The sequence below is a fragment of the Lygodium microphyllum genome, chromosome 25 (genome assembly GCF_053477565.2).
Source record: "Lygodium microphyllum isolate KBCC chromosome 25, Lygodium_microphyllum_v1.1.10, whole genome shotgun sequence".
Lineage (NCBI taxonomy): Eukaryota > Viridiplantae > Streptophyta > Polypodiopsida > Schizaeales > Lygodiaceae > Lygodium > Lygodium microphyllum.
Window position 1 is genome coordinate 18,996,304 of NC_141159.1, and position 19,452 is coordinate 19,015,755.

Sequence of the window (19,452 nt, forward strand, 5' to 3'; positions counted from 1 at the left end):
GGCAGCCTCAGTTACCCCTGACTGCCTGCCTAACCCTAACCAAGGGGGTTGTTAGCCGCGCCGGGAACGTGGACCGAACCCGCCGTGAGAGGTCTCTCCGTTGAGTTCTGCTTGGAGCAGGAGGACGCTTGGGTGCCGGGGGGGCTCTGGCTGTAAATCCCTTGCCTTCCAGGTCCTGCACAAGAGACTAACGTGACTCGGGATTGGATCTCGAGGCCCGCATACTAGTCTACGGGCGGAAACTTGGATTAGTGATCCCTAGTGGATTACTGGATAGCCTTCGGGCGGATTATGAATACGCCTACAGGCGGAACTCCTTGTATTTCAAAGATAAAAGGATAAAATGATAATAAAGAAGTTGTTTGGCATTGTTTTCTTTATGTCCTGTGATAAGATTACGTGAAGGAACCGGTGCATAACAGGGCTAATTCAAAGAAGCTGTTTGTATATGTCAAACTAATGTGGTAGGTAATTACATAACTAAAACAAATCGAGGAAAGTGCGGAGGATGGACCATGGGTCCGTCCTATGGATGGGTGGTCCCGGTTAGCCGAGAACTTTTCTCAAAGTCTTCGATGAACAGCAGGTTGATCTTCAGTATCAAAGCGAATAACGAAGACGATGACCTAGAGTTACATCCTACCCGATTTACGCTGTTTTAGGGGAACGGAATGGGACTATGCCGTATGGCAGAGAGGTCGAACCTTGCATCCCTCTCGTTTCCCATTCTCCTTGAACCAAGTGCAGCGTGAATCCGCTTCGGACCGGGCGCTTCTGCGTAAAGTAGTTCGCTCGGGTCTGACGCTAGTTGTTGCTAGCTAATGACCAAACAGGAAAACCCAAATTCAGGTCGATCCTAAGTGGGAACAGCCAGGATACTTCCGCTACGTGGCAGACGCGGGAAGACCTAGATCGCAAGTCCCGTAACATTCCATGGGAGTGCCGGGCGGAGCTTTCTAGACATCCTTCCCGATGGACTGCTAAGACGTGTCCGGAATGATTCTAGCGGACACGTTACAGTTGGTATCAGAGCAAACCAACAAAGAACTTGTTTTTAGGAAATTTTAATAAGAGGAAGTAAAGCAAATGTTGTGTCCCAAACATTTCCTTACTTTGATTGCTGTCTTCCAGAATTACGAAGCATGGAACAAGTTCTTAGTGTTCCAAGTCATGTTTATGACCGCAATGCATTCCACGAATTATCGACAAAGGGTTGAGATGATGAACATCCTAGACCGCATTTACAATCCATTGCCTATGTACATGGAACAGAGATGGATGGGTGTTTCAGGGATCTATTACATAACTGCCTATCGACCTGCGTACCTTCAAATTAACTTGAAGAGAATCAAGTGGATGGAGGATTTGAAGATCGTAAAGCTGTTCATCTTTGTTGAGGTTCACGCAAACGCGACCCTACAGGTTGGAGGTCGAAGGGTTAACCAGAATAAGTATGTATACAGAGAAGTGATTCAAAGAATTCCTGCCGACCGAATCAAGGTTTTGGGACGTCATGAGAAGAAGGGATATCAAAGGAAAAGATACCCTAATCTTCCAATGAACTATCGATTCCTGAAAATCGATGATCCCAAGCCGTACTACTACTCAGTTCCTGTAGCTGAATGCAATAATATCTTATTCTCCTCGAATTAATGTATTAACTTGTTCCATCGGCCCAAGAAATAATTGTACCCCAAAAGGGCTATGCTGATATGAATGGAACAAAACTTTTTCCCGATTGTCCTGACTATGAATATTGATAAAGAAGTAAAGTGAATTGGCCACTTGGCTGAAGGAATACGGGGACGTAGTTCTGAAGAGTTAACAAAACGCCCACTTCAAAGAGAAGTTGATCATGAAATAAGGCTAATACCTGGAGTTGCGCCAATTGCAAAGAGACCTTACAGAATGTCCATTCCAGAGGCTATTGAGTTGAAGGAGCAACTCAAGCAACTGTTAAACCAAGGCTACATCAGGCCTAGCAATTCACCATGGGGAGCTCCAGTCCTATTTCAGAAAAAGAAAGATGGGACACTTCGACTATGTATTGATTACCGTGGGTTGAATCAATCAACAGTCAAGAACAAGTGCCCTATTCCTAGAATAGATGAGCTTCTTGATCGCCTTCAAGGTGCAAAGATCTTCTCCAAAATTGATCTCAGGTCAGGCTACTATCAAATCAGGATCAAGGATGAGGACATTCCAAAAACGGCCTTCAATACAAGATATGGGCACTTTGAATTCTTGGTTATGTCATTCGGACTTACAAATGCACCTGCCACTTTCAATAGATTAATGCAGGATATTTTTAGAACATATCTTGATGATTTTGTGCTTGTCTTCTTCGACGACATTTTAGTCTATTCTAAACAGGAAGAAGATCATGAACCACAACTACGAATTGTGTTGGAGACAATGAGGTCTCATAAGTTGTATGCAAAAATGAAGAAGTGTGCATTCCTCAAACGTCAGATTGAATATCTAGGATTCATCGTATCATCAGAAGGAATATCAGTAGATCCAGCCAAAGTCAGAGATGTGCTTGAATGGCCAATACCAGTATCGGTCAAAGAGATACGTAGTTTTCTTGGCTTGACAGGATGGTATAGGATCTTTATCAAAAACTATGCTTTGATTGCAGCACCTCTTACCGACTTACTAAAGAAGCAGACTTCTATTACATGGTCAACTCCCGAGCAAAATAGCTTCGACCAATTGAAGCAATGTTTGGTATCAGCACCTATTCTGAGACTTCCTGATCTCAATAAGGAGTTCGAGGTAGTAACTGATGCTAGCATTCTTGCCTTGGGGTGTGTTCTTATGCAGGAAGGTCATCCAGTAGCATATTCTTCAAGGAAATTGAAGAGTCACGAAAAGAATTATGCCACTCATGATCTGGAGTTATTAGCTGTCATCCATGCTCTAAAGCTTTGGAGACACTATCTGTTGGGAAATAAGTTCACTCTAGTAACCGATCATAAGAGTCTCAAATGGATTTTTACCCAGAACGAGCTCAACATGAGGCAACGTCGATGGATTGAAGTATTGGAGGAATATGATTTTGAAATCAAGTATCGACCAGGGAAAGAGAATGTAGTTGCCGATGCACTCAGTCGCAAGGCATTCCTAAACTCCCTAATCTTGCAGAATCCATCAACGGCCAGATCTCTGGCTACAAAGGTATCTATGCCAAGCAACCCTATACTCGAACTAGCTAGAGAGGAAGCATGCCATGACTTGGCTTACCAAGCAATGATAAAAGAAATATCTGCCAAGGACCAGAATCCGAAGTTGCAAGCAAAGTATCATGAATTTTCTATTGACAATTGACTTATTTACTATAGAACAAGGCTATGTATACCAGCAAGCCAGTCACTTAAGCAGAAGATATTGTGGGAAGCTCATGATTCCCCTTTCGCCGGACATCCTGGCTATGCAAAAACTCTTAATGCAATCAGGAAGAGCTATTATTGGGAGAGGCTCAAAGGTGACGTCCTCAAATATGTCACCGAATGTTTGTCTTGCCAACATATCAAGGCTGAACATGTCATGATGCCAGGAAAATTGCAACCAGTTGACATTCCCCAAATGAAATGGGAATTCATCAGTATGGATTTTGTGGTGGGCTTACCCCAAGTCCAAGGAGGGTACAACTCCATTATGGTTGTAGTTGACATGCTTACTAAGGTTGCACACCTGATTCCAGTAAAGACAAACTATAAAGCTTCCGATATTGCAAGAGTGTTTATCAAATAAATATTCAAGCTACATGGGTTACCTAGAAGGATCATTAGCGATCGAGATTCTCTTTTCACTTCTCACTTCTGGAGAGCTATCTTTGAAGCTATTGGAACCCAACTCTGTTTTAGCACTGCCTACCATCCCCAAACAGATGGACAAACAGAGCGAGTAAATCAAATCATTGAGGATATGCTTAGGGCTTACTGCTGTCGAGAGCCAAAGAGATGGATTCAATACTTGCCGTTAGTAGAATTTGCTTACAATGCTTCTTACCAGCAGAGCATTCAAATGACTCCCTTTCAGGCATTGTATGGTCATGATTGTCGAAGTCCCCTAAATTTTTCTGATCCTACCCTGAGAGTGGAAGCTTCAAGACAAATGTTGGAGGACATGGATGACCAAATAAGGTCAATAAGACAAGACATACAAGCAGCCAAAGATAGACAAAAGGCATATGCAGATTTGAAGCGCCAAGAGAGGATCTTCGGAGAAGGAGACATGGTCTTCATTCGAGTACGGCCAAAAAAGAGTTCTTTATCTCTAGGTAAATGCAAGAAGCTAAGTCCAAGGTATTGTGGACCATATAAAATCCTCAAATGCCTAGGACCCAATGCTTATAAATTGCAACTTCCTGATAACGTAAAAGTTCACAATGTATTCCATATTAGTCTCTTAAAAAAGTATGTACCCAACCCAAATCATGTACTTGATGACCAACAAATTGTAATGCCTAGTCAAGGAATCCTTGAACTAAGGCCGGAAAAGATTTTAAATGTCAGGGAGAGACAGTTGAGATCTAGAACCTTGAGAGAATGCCTCGTCCAGTGGAAAGATTACCCCGAAGAGGATGCTACCTGGATGGATAAAAGCTCTCTCAATCTTCAATATCCCCAGTTTATCTCGAGATGAGGACATCTCGATTCTTCTAAGGGGGAGAGAATGTAATATTTCCGCACACTCCGTACCGTAAATATTAACTGTCTGCACGCGGTGTAAACCCTGTGCAAAGGTATTCCCTACTTCGCAAGTTATTAGTAACTTAAACCATACCATTCACGAGGTCTCCACGTCGATAATTAAAAGCCGGGGTTGAAGACCGTATAACCGCAAGGGAACGACCGCTTGGGAAGGGCAATAGGATAAATTAAGGCAAATTTTTTTACTATTATCCCTTCCCCCAGCCGATGCATGGCTGGAGGAGAGGGAGTGTGGAGGGGGGGATGGCCAAGTGAGGGACTGCATGAGGGAAGTTATCCACGTGTGTGGAGACCCTCTTCCCCACCCCCATGCCTATATAAACACCCCCCTAGCAAGGGGGTGTGCTAGAGAGGAGCTGTGGGAGGGAGAGCTAGAGGAGGAAGAAGTCGCCGTGCCGGACGTGAAGGAAGGACGGGCCGTGGAGAGGAGAGTGCTGGACGTGCTGGACGAGGAGCTGAGGAGGTTGCCGTCGACGTGAAGCGACACGCTGCCGCCTAGACTGCCGTTGCTGCCGCCTAGACTGCCGGTCCGCCAGCCACCGCCACGAGCCGCCATCGTTGCCGCCCTGACCACGGCCATCTCAGGCTGTCCGCCACGTGGATCACGACCCCCACGTGCTTCTGTGGAAGCTCAGAAGCTTCTAGGAGGGGGGGCCTCCTTAAGGCCCCTTCCCACCCCATTTCCAAGAAGATCTCTTCATACCCTTCCCGGGACTTTGAAGAGGGGACGGTGAAGCCATAAAGACCCCCGCAAGTCCCATCGAAAAGGCTTTCGCAAGAAGATTTTAAAGCCGCAAGCCGTCCGAGATTAAATTCCGTGCCGATTCGAGTTTCTTGAAAGACTCCTAAAGCCTTTGCCGCAAGCACCATCCCGAAAAGGAAATCTCCCGCATACAAGGATAAAGCAGAGGTCGGAAGGCCGCATTCCGAGGGCCGTCACTCCGTAGACCACAAAGGCAAATCGGAAGTCGAATTTACGACTACGATGGCCCCAAAAAGATCACAAGGAGCGACCGCGGAAAGCTCATCTCCGAATGTACAAGTGGACATCTCCCCGAGCCCACAAGTCCAGGTTCTTTCGAGTTATTCTCGCATGATTAGACGCGCTTAGCTCATAGAGGAAATTGCATTTTTACGTTTAATTTTAATGCATACGGAAATTGGTAAGAAATACATGTGATAAAGCATCTCTTGAACATTAGGCAAGATTGAAAAATATCATGAATTTGAACGAGTTATCCACCTTAGAAGGCTAGTGGCATGTAGTTTTTTGGTGCATTATCAAAGTAATGAGTCTAAAATTAGGCAAAGAAATGGAATTTATAAATGCATTCTCTTTCGTCATAGACATGGTAGGAATAAGTGTGTGCCACACATTAGGCAACATACTTTTCACAATGATTTCATAGGAAAAGGTTAGCACCATAAGGTATTATCCGGAATGAAATAATAGAATACTAGAATGAACGTATGGTCTTGCAAATAGCATGTAAGATGGAATAAGTTAACACTAGCTTTGTATAAGTTTCATTAACTGCTTCGTAGCTAGGAGAATGTTGCATATTGCATAGTCATCATGCGATAACGTCATTCATTAGAAACCGCATTTAGGAAAGATTGCATGGTTCATCAAAGCATAGGATTCGAAAGTATAGACTACAAAGTAGTTGGCATGATTAATTGGTAAATCCTAGCAGGACCTAGGAAAGTTAGCGTACTGATTGGCAAGCATTTTACCTTACCAAGGAAAGATAAAGTTATCATGAACCATGTGATACGTAGAGGCAATCAATCGCATGTTTACGCGTATTGGTGGAATTGTATCTATTGCTCTCCGTTAGATTTAGTTTATTACCTTTAGAAGGATTATCCTCGTCGCAAGACAGGTATAAGTGAAGTGACTAAGTAACCTAAAACACAAGGGACTCATAGGGGTATGGCTCCGTCGGTATGATAGGTATTCCAAGTGCTAACTAGGATTTAGTGCAATAATAATTCGACCTAGCTTTAGACAAAAACCGTGAATCTAAAGATCCTACACACGTTCACAAAATGTCGAAGCAATTGGATGTTCATGTATGAAATGATCTAAGGTTTTATCCTAAGGATCATGATGAAACTCCGACGGAGTTGCATATTTCTAGAACCATGGGTCAACCTAATTAGGAATGATTTGGAGGATACCCTAAAACCCTGTTACTCGGCTGGGGTAAATTCTGTGAATGGAAAACACTAAGCAATGGAATGATCCCGTGGAATTAGATGCAATACATGTGCAAAAAGCTGCAACATTGTATAGACTTGAGATTTGTCCACAAGAGAGTTTTGTCATCTCTCGAAATGAGGTTGGCAAGTTAATTTACAAGAGGATGAGTAATCATCCTGTTACTCACTTTCCTTGGGGAATAATTGCCAAGGAAAAGGAAAGTTAGGTATTTGCGAATGACCCGACAATAAACTAAAGCGACATGGTCGCTGGATCCGGCCACAACAGAACCTTAAGCATTGGTAGGGTATGACCCTAACCCAAGAATGATAGGAATCTTGCCAAGTTGCAATTGCTTCCGGATCGAATGCGGGTTGCATTCGGAGGAAAGGAGTCACTCCTTAACGGTTTGCCAGCCAAACGACCATTGGAATTTGATTGTGCTTGTAACAGTTTAGAAAAGCACTGTTTGCATTGTTTTCTCAATGAACTAAAAGAGGAAAACATATCTAAATACTTCAGGTTGAAGCCTGAAGGGAGAGGCAGCTTCAGTTACCCCCGACTACTTGCCTAACCCTAACCAAGGGGGTTGTTAGCCGCGCCGGGAACGTGGACCAAACCCGCCGTGAGAGGTCTCTCCGTTGAGTTCTGCTTGGAGTAGGAGGACGCTTGGGTGCCAGGGGGGGCTCTAGCTGTAAATCCCTCGCCTTCCGAGTCCTGCACAAGAGACTAACATGACTCAGGATTGGATCTCAAGGCCCGCATACTAGTCTACGGGCGGAAACTTGGATTAGTGATCCCTGGTGGATTACTGGATAGCCTTCGGGCGGATTATGAATACGCCTACAGGCGGAACTCCTTGTATTTCAAAGATAAAAGGATAAAATGATAATAAAGAAGTTGTTTGGCATTGTTTTCTTTATGTCCTGTGATAAGATTACGTGAAGGAACCGGTGCATAACAGGGCTAATTCAAAGAAGCTGTTTGTATATGTCAAACTAATGTGGTAGGTAATTACATAACTAAAACAAACCGAGGAAAGTGCGGAGGATGGACCATGGGTCTGTCCTATGGATGGGTGGTCCCGGTTAGTCGGGAACTTTTCTCAAAGTCTTCGACGAACAGCAGGTTGATCTTCAGCATCAAAGCGAATAACGAAGACGATGACGTAGAGTTACATCCTACCCGATTTACGCTGTTTTAGGGGAACGGAATGGGACTATGCCTTATGGCAGAGAGGTCGAACCTTGCATCCCTCTCGTTTCCCATTCTCCTTGAACCAAGTGCAGCGTGAATCCGCTTTGGACCGGGCGCTTCTGCGTTAAGTAGTTCGCTCGGGTCTGACGCTAGTTGTTGCTAGCTAATGACCAAACAGGAAAACCCAAATTCAGGTCGATCCTAAGTGGGAACGGCCAGGATACTTCCGCTACGTGGCAGACGCGGGAAGACCTAGATCGCAAGTCCCGTAACATTCCATGGGAGTGCCGGGCGGAGCTTTCTAGACATCCTTCCCGATGGACTGCTAAGACGTGTCCGGAATTATTCTAGCGGACACGTTACACAATCCCTCACTCTAACACACTCACTCCCTCACTCCCTCACACTCCCTCAATCCCTCATCAAGCACAAGCATGAAGGTACAAAACAAGAGAAGAAGAAGAAGAAGCTTTAGCCACACCCAAGAATGAACTTCTCATTCACTTTGGAACTTTATATACATGCCCTACTTTTTGGGTGGTCATCCCCACTTTTCACATGGCCGGCCATTAGCCTAGGCTCTCTTTTCCTATTTCCCACCATTCTAACTTATCATGTTCCCACTAATGCATACAATTTGCACACGAGTGAGCCCAACTCTCTATTTACAAGGATTCGAGAGCACCCTCATATTTAATGGTGCGCTTTTACTCTTTTCTTTTCTCGAGACGATACCGTCATTCAAATTTTCAGAGTGTGACCTCCATTCAGGATGCCTTTTTCTTCCTTTGTCCTGTGCCTTCTTGGTTGTCTCCTTCTTCCATTTTTCCCATGCTTCTACTCCATTTTCCATTCCTGTGTGGTGTGGTAAACATTTTCCCCCCTCCTAGCGGAGTGCCAGTCCCATGGCACTGGGGTGGGGAGTAGTAGGGTAGTTGGGGTTGGTGCTAAGTGGAATTGGCGGGTAGATGACCACTATGAAAAAGGTGGTGCTATGAATGAGAGATGACAAGGTGTTGACTCTTGATGATTTGGAGAGATTTCGGCTTGCTTTGATCTTCATGAATATGCTCAGCCTTTGTTACACAGTTGGAATTTATCGTCAGCGATGATTGTCAAAATCGGGGCTCCGTAATCAGTTGAAGAACACGTGGTTCCAAGATCTATGCCAATGGCGGGCCCGGACTGAGTTACGAACAGCCTTCAAGAGAAAGTTGTGCACTCCCTAAGGGGTGTGTTTGTCTCACGGTGAGGTGTAAGTGCATGTGTAGTGGAACTGGGAGACGGGTCTAACCTTGGGCAAGCCCTCAGTAATGTCCCACACTTGAGGACCCAGTTTGTGTGTTGTTGGAGGTGCAGTGTACAGCTTAGGGTGACAGGTCTAGAAGTCCTGCCCTTGATGTGCCCTAAGCGTGAAGTGGCGAGAGGGGCTAGGGGTGAACCCTAGGTGTGGTGAGCAAAGTGAGGCTTCGTGCCTTTTTCTTTCTTTCTTTCTTTTTTTTTTTTTTTGAAGATTGTATAAATAGAATGCGTTTTGGCTAGTGCCTATCACCTTCAGCCGAAGCGCAGGGTTGTCGTAGGCATTGGGATAGAAAGGCATGACTTTGGAGGTATTCTTTAATAGCAACCCCCCGGGCCTTCAGAGGTGTGGATGACAAAACGGGATGGTTACACCTCGTGAAGCGGGTGTCATTCATATTCTTTAAGAGTTCTAAGCAAAAAGAGGGAAGTAGGGTTGCCCTCATCATTAATCTATTCATAGCCCTGCTATCTATTCCTAGATTGATGTCAAAAAAGAGGGGGGAAAGGTGGGCTTCCTTGGCTATAGGCCTCTACATTAATATGAATTTGATCAACCTAGAATAATTGCAGGTGGTAGGAAGGCGGGATCTGGGCAAGAACAAAAGTCCACGAGGAAGCGATTGATGGATGAAAGGATATCCTCTACTCTAAAAACTACATTATATATTCTAGGAAAATCAAAATCCCCATGAATAGCACGGTCATAATCCACTCCATGCCGGCAAGGGTAGGGCATGTAGGTGGGATCGTTACGTTCTTCGAGAAGTGAACTGCAGAAGGCAGTCCAGGCGTCAAAATTGACATCCCAAATCCTCCTCTACCACTTTGGCTGCGCCTTGTAGCCTTGGACAGATTTGGAAATCCGGTTCACCTTGTCCTGCCAGTAATCTGTGGGCTCTTGCCTCCATCTGGTTATAATAAGGCTCCTCTCTTCTATCCATCTGTTTGCCAGGTCATTGGCCACATTTTTGATCTTGGATAGGATGCCTAGAGGCAAGGCACGGTCCAACGAGAGTGGATAGGAAAATGATAGCTCAAATGGTCTCGTCTAGAACTCCCGGTCACGCCAGATGATCAATTCCTGAGGCCAATCAATATGGTTGGGGTCCCCTCGTAGTGGCATTGGCTTGTCAGGGAATTGTCTGGGTAGTGATTGAACTCTCCATTGTGCATCCTCTGCCAGTTCCTGCCTCCTTCTTCTGGCTGCCACGATGCACTCAGGCATGTGGGCATCTTCACACTCATCTGGCGGGAGGTCTAGTAGAGGCGAACTTGGCATTTTTTTTTGTTCTTCTTCAGCCTCTTGCTCCAAGTCCAGGCCCTCTTTGGTATTCTGCTCGCCACTGCTGGGTCGCTTGTGGTGGTGGTGCAGGCTGCTCCTATTCTTGGAACCCTAGTTCCTTGAGCTCAATGGTGAAGAGGCCGGCATGGCACAGGTAGTGGAATTGCTACTCCATGGTGATTCCCGTGCTGGTGGGGAGCTCCCATTCCTAAAGGCCATATCTTAGCACTCGGGTAGTCAACTCTAGCTTCCTCCTCACCCTCTCCACTGAATCATCGCCCTCTGCTTGGGTGACATGTAGCACAGTGCTGAGAAAAGCTTGCCTCTACGCATTGGTGCATACATCTGCTGCTTTGGCCCTTGATTTGGCAAGCACTCTCTCACACTCAGCCACCACTGCCAAAGCACTCTGCTAACTGCCTGATTCTTTTAAATTTGTTCTCTTCCCACGCGTTGGCTCTTTCATCCATCTTTCTCCTTCCTTCTTCCAGCTTACTTGCTAATGTGGTTAGCACCTGTTGCTGTTTGTTTGTTAAGACCTAGAGTTGGCGCCACTCCTTGGACTTTCGAGCGAGCTGTTCTTCGGCAATTTCTTTCTCTTGATTTGCAATATTGAACCTTTGTTCTGCCTCAGTGATTAGTTCTGATTTTTCCTACACTAGCTACTCATGGGTTTGGATCTGCGCAAGGTGCAGTCTTCATTGCATGAAGGCCATGGCCATGAGGGCCTCTCTGTCTTCCTTGGCAACTTCCAACACACCTTGCAGTCATTGTGCCTCCTGTTGCTGCCCTTGTGCTTCTGCTGTGAGGGTTGCTGGTCTTTCCTGTGCTAGGAACTCTATCTCTCTCTCAAGTCTATCTTGCTCCTCGAGTTCAAATTATAGCTTTGCCATGGTATTCTCCTGCCACTCGCTCGGCTCACCCTCTTGAGCTACCAACTATCCATACCCTTCTAGTATAGTTGTTCTCTATTCTAGGTCAGCGTATTGCTACACTAGCAACTTTAAGCTTCGCTACTCGGCCACCTGGTTTTGTTCTTTGTCCTCTAGCCTCTATCTCAAGTAGCTTTCATTATCCTGGGCTTCTTTTGTTTTTGCCTCCAGCTGATCTTGTAGCACTTTTACCTCCCTTTGCCGACTGCGCTCCTTGCCTTGAAACTTTGAGCCTCAGGGCTACTGAAGTTTCCCTTTTCTTTTCCATCTCCAACAGGGCCACCTTCTTTTCTTCCTTAGCTTTATACAACTGCGCCAGGAGCTTAGCCATGTAGGCATCGTAGTCCGCACCAGGTGGCATGGGAATAAGAGCCGTGGTGGTTGACGCTTCTAGCTTTTGCCATTTCGGGTCTTTCCTGGACTCAGCATCTGCTATGGCAAGTCCTTTCGCTTCAGTCTCTGGGATAATCTTAGCACTTTACTGACAAGCATGTGCATCATGCTCATCAACTCGGCCAGGTCCAGGGAGGACATGGGTTGCGGGGCAGTTATGGTGTCTGTTGGCGCCTGCACGAAGGAGGAAGGCAAGGGGTGTAACTGCGACTTCCCCTTGCCTATGATCACTGGGGCTGCTCTCGCGTGGCCACTTGCTTTGGCCTCATGGTGAGGGCTCAAGGGGTTGTTCTCTCCTCTTCCATGAGTTTCTTCAATAGATCTGTGATTGGCCTCTGCCAACTCAGCCAGTTCCTTCATCCTCAGCTCGTGGGCTTCCTCCTCTGCCCCTCTTTGCCTTTCCTTTTCTACTTTTTTTGACTCTTCTCTAACTCTTTCGAGTTTTTCCTCCTCCTCCTTCTTTCGTCATTGCTCCTCCACCCTCCTTGACTCTCTTTGAGCCCTCTTCACCTTGGCCCGCTCCTCTTTGCTCAGTCTTTCCTGCTTCTTTTTTTGGCTCTTGTCATTCTTCATTTGCTTTTGAGGCTCGGCCATTCGAGTGGGTGGTATTTCAGGCTCTCCTTCATCGCTTGCTGTCTTTTCGCTTGAGCCTTCTTTCTCATGATGTGGTGAGCTTAGGTGCTTAACTTGCTCTTCCTCCATGCTAGCATCCTTGATAGCCTTGTCAATGATTGCAGTGAGGATACCTCTGTATCTGATTGTAGAGGCTTTTGTGGCACGTTTCTTTCTTATGAATCGTGCAGTAGAGGCCAAAGATTCCCCACGAGCTGGTGCTGCAGCTAGAGCTAGAAGGGCGGTTGGATAGTCTTTTGGACAAAGCCGTTCCAGTCCACCTCCTTTGGGACTCCTGGTGCAATGCTTTCCAATAGTGGCTCACTGATTCTATTCATGAGTGCATTGTATCTGTGGCCCGAGAAAAGAGCATGGATCATCTTAGCCTATATCCTCGTCGCAAGGTCTGGAATGTCAGCTAGACTGATTCCATCGACCGTGTGCACGTCCTCCTTTCTGACTCCCAACATGGCGTACACATCTCTTTTTGGGCGTCTTTCTTTTTTGGGCACAAGTCCTAGGGCTCTCTCGACAATGTCTACATTAAGGGGCACTTGCACACTTCTTTCTTGATCACCCGCCTCACTGTAACTATGCCGTAGCTCCATCCTTCATCAAAGTTCCTTAAGAAATCTGCACACATGCTGTAGTCTACTACCTACCCAACCTTCTCTATGTACTTTTGGAGGTTACATTTGTCCACCAGCTCCCCTATGCTCGGCTCTTCCAAGATGGCTTCATCTAGATTCATGGTATACTTGAATGTGAATTGGCTAAATCCCCGCATCTCAATGCTGATTCCATACTTCGTCAGCTCTGCTTCTGTAAATGGGAGTCTACCCTGTCCTGCCATGGTAGGTGCCTGTCATCACCCAAGTCAACGTTAGAGTTACAACTTGATTCGTTCCTAGCAAATCCCAAGAAAAAATGTATGTGACAGTTTGCCGTGTGGATTCAAAGGGATGAGACTTAGAAATAATTCACAACCAACATCTACTTCCTCCTTGATTTCTTTCCTATTTGAATGCAGTTGAGCACTTTCAGCCTTTACACCTCTTCCTACATCACTTGGTTCATCCATTGGTTGTCACTTGCTCTTCCCTCCCTTTTTTCTAAGTGTTACAGGAATCCTTTTTTGGATTTGCGAGGGAAGAAGGAGCGCTCGCATGGGCTGTGTGGGGTGAGCTACATGGCCAACAGCCAAGTATAAAGGTTAGGGTTGTACTGAAACTGGGCATGACGATCAAGTTCGCATGGTTGTACGGAAGCTTGAGTAATGTAAGTCAAGACTTCATGAAAGATGTCCCTGGAGTTGAGGCAACTAGCAATGTAAAACTCCTCTTCCATGGAGAACTGGTGAATGTACGGGCTCAGGGGGGGGTTCACTCATGAATATATGTATTATCACCACCAATAGGTCTTAAGCCTTTGTATGAAAGACGATATTTCCTTTCAGTACCAAGGATCTCGCTGAGACCTCGGGGAATGACGTAGTGACATGCATCAATGAGTTTGATGACACCTTCACTACATTCACTAGAAGCTATGAGAGGCTTGGCCTAGGACTTCTTGACGAACCACTCGCTTTTGATGTTCACGCATGCTGTGCACTTGGGAAGACTACGAGTTTATGACCATCAAATTTTCCAAAATTGCGGCTGAGCTACTCGCTAATGGAAAAATCTCAAAGAAGCAAGCTGTTCTCAGACGACTAGTCACCTCGTACCGCAAGCCTGCTCGCTCTACACCTGAACAAGAACTGGAGGAGCTCACACAACTTGCCAGCTCTGCTTCTCCATTCTTACAACTGTTGTTGAGACGACAAGCTCAACACATGCAGACATGGTGCAATTGGGCTAGACAGTGGTGATTCCCTTGCTGGCATCACCAATGGGACTTTGCACTCTAGAGCACTTGGAGATGTTGCAGCGGGCTTCCATGGCATAGGAGGCGTGTTGCATTCTATTCGAGTCCGCATGGGGGTGTGCACCTCCTCTGTCATGGATGGTGCTCGGACATGCGGCTTGGGACAATGAATGTGTTGGGGGTCCTTAATCATCATTGGTGCTAGTTCGGTGTTCTTTGCAACTTGTGCTTTGCATGTGCCAACCTGTCCAACTCGAGTGGGGTTGCTCAGAGTTGAGCTTCTTGAGTGTCCACCCTTTGGCACCCATATCCACGGGTTGCCCTCATAGTATCCTTCTGCTCGCAGAGATCTTTTGATATCCATCGTGGAGTGGCAGTGCGCTTATGTCGATAGCATCTCAGCTGCCTCTTATGGTGGGACTGATAGGTTTTGCATTTAGAAGCATGTTTCTAGGGTCTTCCAGAAGGTGGCCCTCGCCGATTTGGCACCCATATGCACGTGGGCTCTTTGGCCATGTGAATGGCTTGGGTGGGTTTGATTCTCGCAGTTGGAGCACGGGGTACAATATCCATGCCCTTCTCCTTAGGCTTGGTCTTGGGGGTCTCTATCTGTGGCTCTACAGTTGTAGAAGGTGCACAATGGCCTTTGTTGAAAGTAGTTACTATGGGCACATTGCCTACAACAAGATAGATGCGATCTAGGTTGTAGTCCACATTGCAGCTTGTCTCATTTTTGAACGTGCGGCCTAGTAGTGATTTATCATTGTTTCCCTTAGTGTTTGGTAACACATAAAAGATGACTAGGACACTTTCAGACTCGACGGAGACAACCACTTGGCATTTTCCTAAGAGAGAGTAAGTGTTGCCCCCACATGGGCTAAGTTTTGCATTTGTGGGCTGTAATTTAGGCTGACCAATGCATGTGCAATGGTCATGGGTCAAGATATTACGATCAGCACCTTCGTCGCGATCAGGGCATCAAAAGAATATGTCCATTTTGTGATGACCGTGATTCGTAGGTAGGCGGGTGCTACTGCTTCTTCATCTTGATCTATTAGTTTGGTAATTGTGGCCACACAGACATTGACATGAGCTTCATGCATAGGTGGCTCGTGCAATGGGTGGGGAGGATAGTACTTTTTCATGCGACTGCCATTGAAGAAGCCTATTCCTTCCCCTTCGAGCGTCTCCAACTCGACATTTCCCATTCTACTAATTGCACGCACCCAGAAAGGTCCTAGTCCTCAAAATTTGATTTTTTGTTTGTGACCTTTCATGGAGTAGAGTAGGACAAGGTCTCCTTGATTAAAGTTGCATTGGTTGACATGCTTGTCAAACCACATCTTTCGTTGTGCCTTCTCACAAATCGTGGGTGGCTAAAAGTCGGGTCTCCATGAGACGCTCTACCTCCATTAAGTGGTTAGCCCAAGCCTCTCTTCCCTCCCAACGCTCCTAAGCTACTACTCTTAAGCTAGGGACAAAGAACTCTAAAAGGTAGAATGGCCTCCGTTCCGTAGGTTAGCCTAAAGGGCATTTGTCCCATAGCCGTCTTATAAGCTATCCGATAGGCCCATAATGCCGCCATCAATTTATTATCCCAGTCTCTTCATGATGTGGATACTATCTTAGTAAGCACATTGACTAGGATTTTATTTGTGGGCAAAGCAATCAAAGGTTGATTAAAAAAAACGACTCCGCTTGGCCATTTTCTTGAGGGTAGTAGGGAGAGGACCTTCTATGAATGATTAGGAAGGTTGAGAGCAGGTGGGATATCACTTCATTAATGAAGTGCGTGCCATGATCACTCACTAGTTTGACTGGACAACCAAACCATGAAAAGACCTGCTCCTACCGGAACTTTGCAGTGGTCCTAGCATCGTTCTTTCTAGTGGCTCTTGCCTCCACCCACTTTGTCAAGTAATCCATTCCCATAATGATGTAGCATGCCTGGGAGTATTGCACCGCAGGACTGATAGGTTCGATGAAGTCAAAGCCCTATTTTTCGAAGGGTTGTCGTGCTATTACAGGGGTCAACTCCATCTTATCTTTGCGCATGGGCACCTTCGTCCTCTTGCACTCATCATAGTGTTTGACAAACTTAGCCGCATCACGGAATAGGGTGGGCCACCATAGTTGGGATTGCAGCACCTTACGGGCGGTCGTATCCCCACTAAAGTGCTCGCCAGCTATCGTGCCATTTGCCTCTCTCAATACATCGTGCATCTCATGCTCGCACACACATTTACGCAACAACCCGTCCTGTCCCAACCTATAGAGTTGGCTAGTGATTAGTTGGTATGGCTAGGATTTTAAGATAAGTCTCCTTAGCTTGGCTCTCTCAATAGGCCTCTCAAGCAGACCGTTCTCTAGCACTTGGACTACATCATCGGCCCAATATGGCATCAAATCAGTCCTAAACAAGTCTCCTTCGCTAGACAGGCCAAAGAGGCGTGTCCGGTAAGTCATTAGGTATGCCTTGTCTAGTAGCTTCCCCTGTGGGTATGCGAGACATGTGATCCACCATGTAGTGCTACTTTCCCTTATGTACAACCATCGAGAAATCAAACTCCAATAGGAGAAGTAACGATCTCGCTATGCAACCTGTAGCACACATCTTGTTCAGAAGATACAACAAGGCTTGATGGTGGTCAATGAAAAAGATGAAGGGTGTGGCCAACAGATAATGCCTAAATTTCTTTACAGCAAACACCATGGCTAGACCTTCCCTTTCTGTAGTGGAATAGTTCATCTCCATTTTGGTGAGCTGCCTGCTAGCAAAGCTCACAGAGTAATCAAGATTATGTTCACCAGGCTGGCATAAAATAGCTCCAATAGTAAACTTAGAGGCATCTATGTGTACATGGAATGTTACACTCCAGTTTGGGGCTCGCAAGATTGGTGCAATGGTGAGAGCCTTCTTTATCTATTCATATGCACTTTGACATTCCTTCGTCCACTTGAATACAATCAGCAGCTTGTACAATGGTCTAGCAATCAATGCGTAGTTCAGTACAAAGAGTCGGTAGTATCCCGTGTGGCCTAAGAAACACTAAACGCCCTTGTAGTTGATGGGTGGTGGGAGGTTGACAATGACCCTAACTTTTGAGAAGTCGGTGGCAATGCCATTCCTTGATAGTACGCGCCCCAGGATGCATCCGTGCTTCACCTAGAACTGGCACTTCAAGGGGTTCAACGAAAGTTTGTATAACCAACATCGTTCGAAGACAACTCTCAACCTCTCTAAGTGTTAGTCCCAATTAGAGTGTATGCACAAGTTGTCTACGAACACCTCTAACTTGCGTCGTAGCATATCCTTGAAGATGGTGCACATTAATCGTTCGAAGGTTGCAGGTGCATTCATTAGCCAAAAGGGCATAATGATGTAGGCGAATACACCCCACTCCATGGTGAAGGAAGTCTTATGCCTGTCATCAAGGTGCACTTGCACTTGATTATAGCTAGAGAAACCATATAGGGAGCTGTAAGCTTCTTTACCTGCCACCCTCTCCAGCATGTGCTCCGTATATGGCAAGGGGTAGTTATCCCTCTTTGTAGCGGCATTAACATTCTTGTAATTCACACACACCCAAAATTTACCCTTTTTTTCCATAACGATCACTATGGGCGATACCCAATCCGTGTGCTTGATCTCATATATAAATCCCACCTTCATGAGCTTATCGATTTCTTCCTTCATTGCATGGGCATATTTGGGATTCATAGGGTAAGGTCGCTAATTCGTTGGCACTACTTTTGGAACCATTGGAATACAACCCTAGGATTGACTCCTCTTAGTTCCTCTAAGGACCAGGCAAACACATCGACATACTCTCGTAGGAGAGCAACCAGTCTAGCCTCCTCCTCCTTGGTCAGGTCGTCAACGATGAACACAGGTCGAGTCTTCTTGCCTTCCCCTGCCAGATCGACTTCCTTGACCATGGCTGGTCCCTCAATTGGTTCACTAGCTTGCCCTTGTCTCTTTGCTCCTAGCAAAACCACCACTCTATCACCCTTCTTAAACTTTGTGAAGCGTTTAGGGAGGTCCTGCGGCTTCTCTTGCTTCTCTGCTTCTGAGTCTTTAGTTTACTTCTTGGCCTCCTCCTTTAACCGTCTACGCCTTAAGAGGACTAGCAAGTCCCCTTTGGTGCGTCTGACCTTAGAGGGTTGGGGTATTTCAAGATCACTCTCTGTACTGACTTCAAACTCGGAGTTAAACTCACATCCCTTGCTTGAGGAAGGAGTTTCACTAGGGGGTCGTAGTTCAGTAGGTGAATCCGTCTTCATTATTGGAGCTACTAGTGACTGCGCCACCCTTGCATGCTCGTAATCCACGACTCCTATGTGCTCCAACCAGGACCTATTGCACTCCGTCAGCATGACTCCTTTTTCATTTCGACCTGCCATTTCCCTTCTAGGCCTAGAATCTGCCTTGATCTGCTTGACTGTTCTCCCTTCAGTGTCATATTCTATTGTGTCTAACTCCTTTTCGCTCTTGTCCCCCACAGAGCAACAGTACTCGTATCCCTCATCATCGGAATCTTTCCCCTTCGACTGCTCGTCATCTCCTAGGTTTTCCTCTCCAATCTCCTCTTCGCTAGTGAGTAAGGCCCAATTGTATAATAGGTTAAGATTGTGAATTTTAGTCCATTTCCCCTCAGGCCGAGCCAAGAGATCACTTAGAAGTTTTAGATTAGCCTCCTTGTTGCCTTTTAGTTTATTGGTCAGGCACTCTAGGATTTCTTGAAGCTCGACCTTTTTGGTGGGGATATGGAATGAGACCGGTCTCCCTGGGTCACCTGAGCTTCTTGCCATCATGCAGAGTGGCACAATGGGCTCCTTTACTAGCATGCTTGGTGATTTAGCAGCTTGCTTATACATCTCTTCCTCATCTGAGAATGGTAGGTCAACAGTTGCCAAGACATGCATCTAATCCCTCTCGTCCTC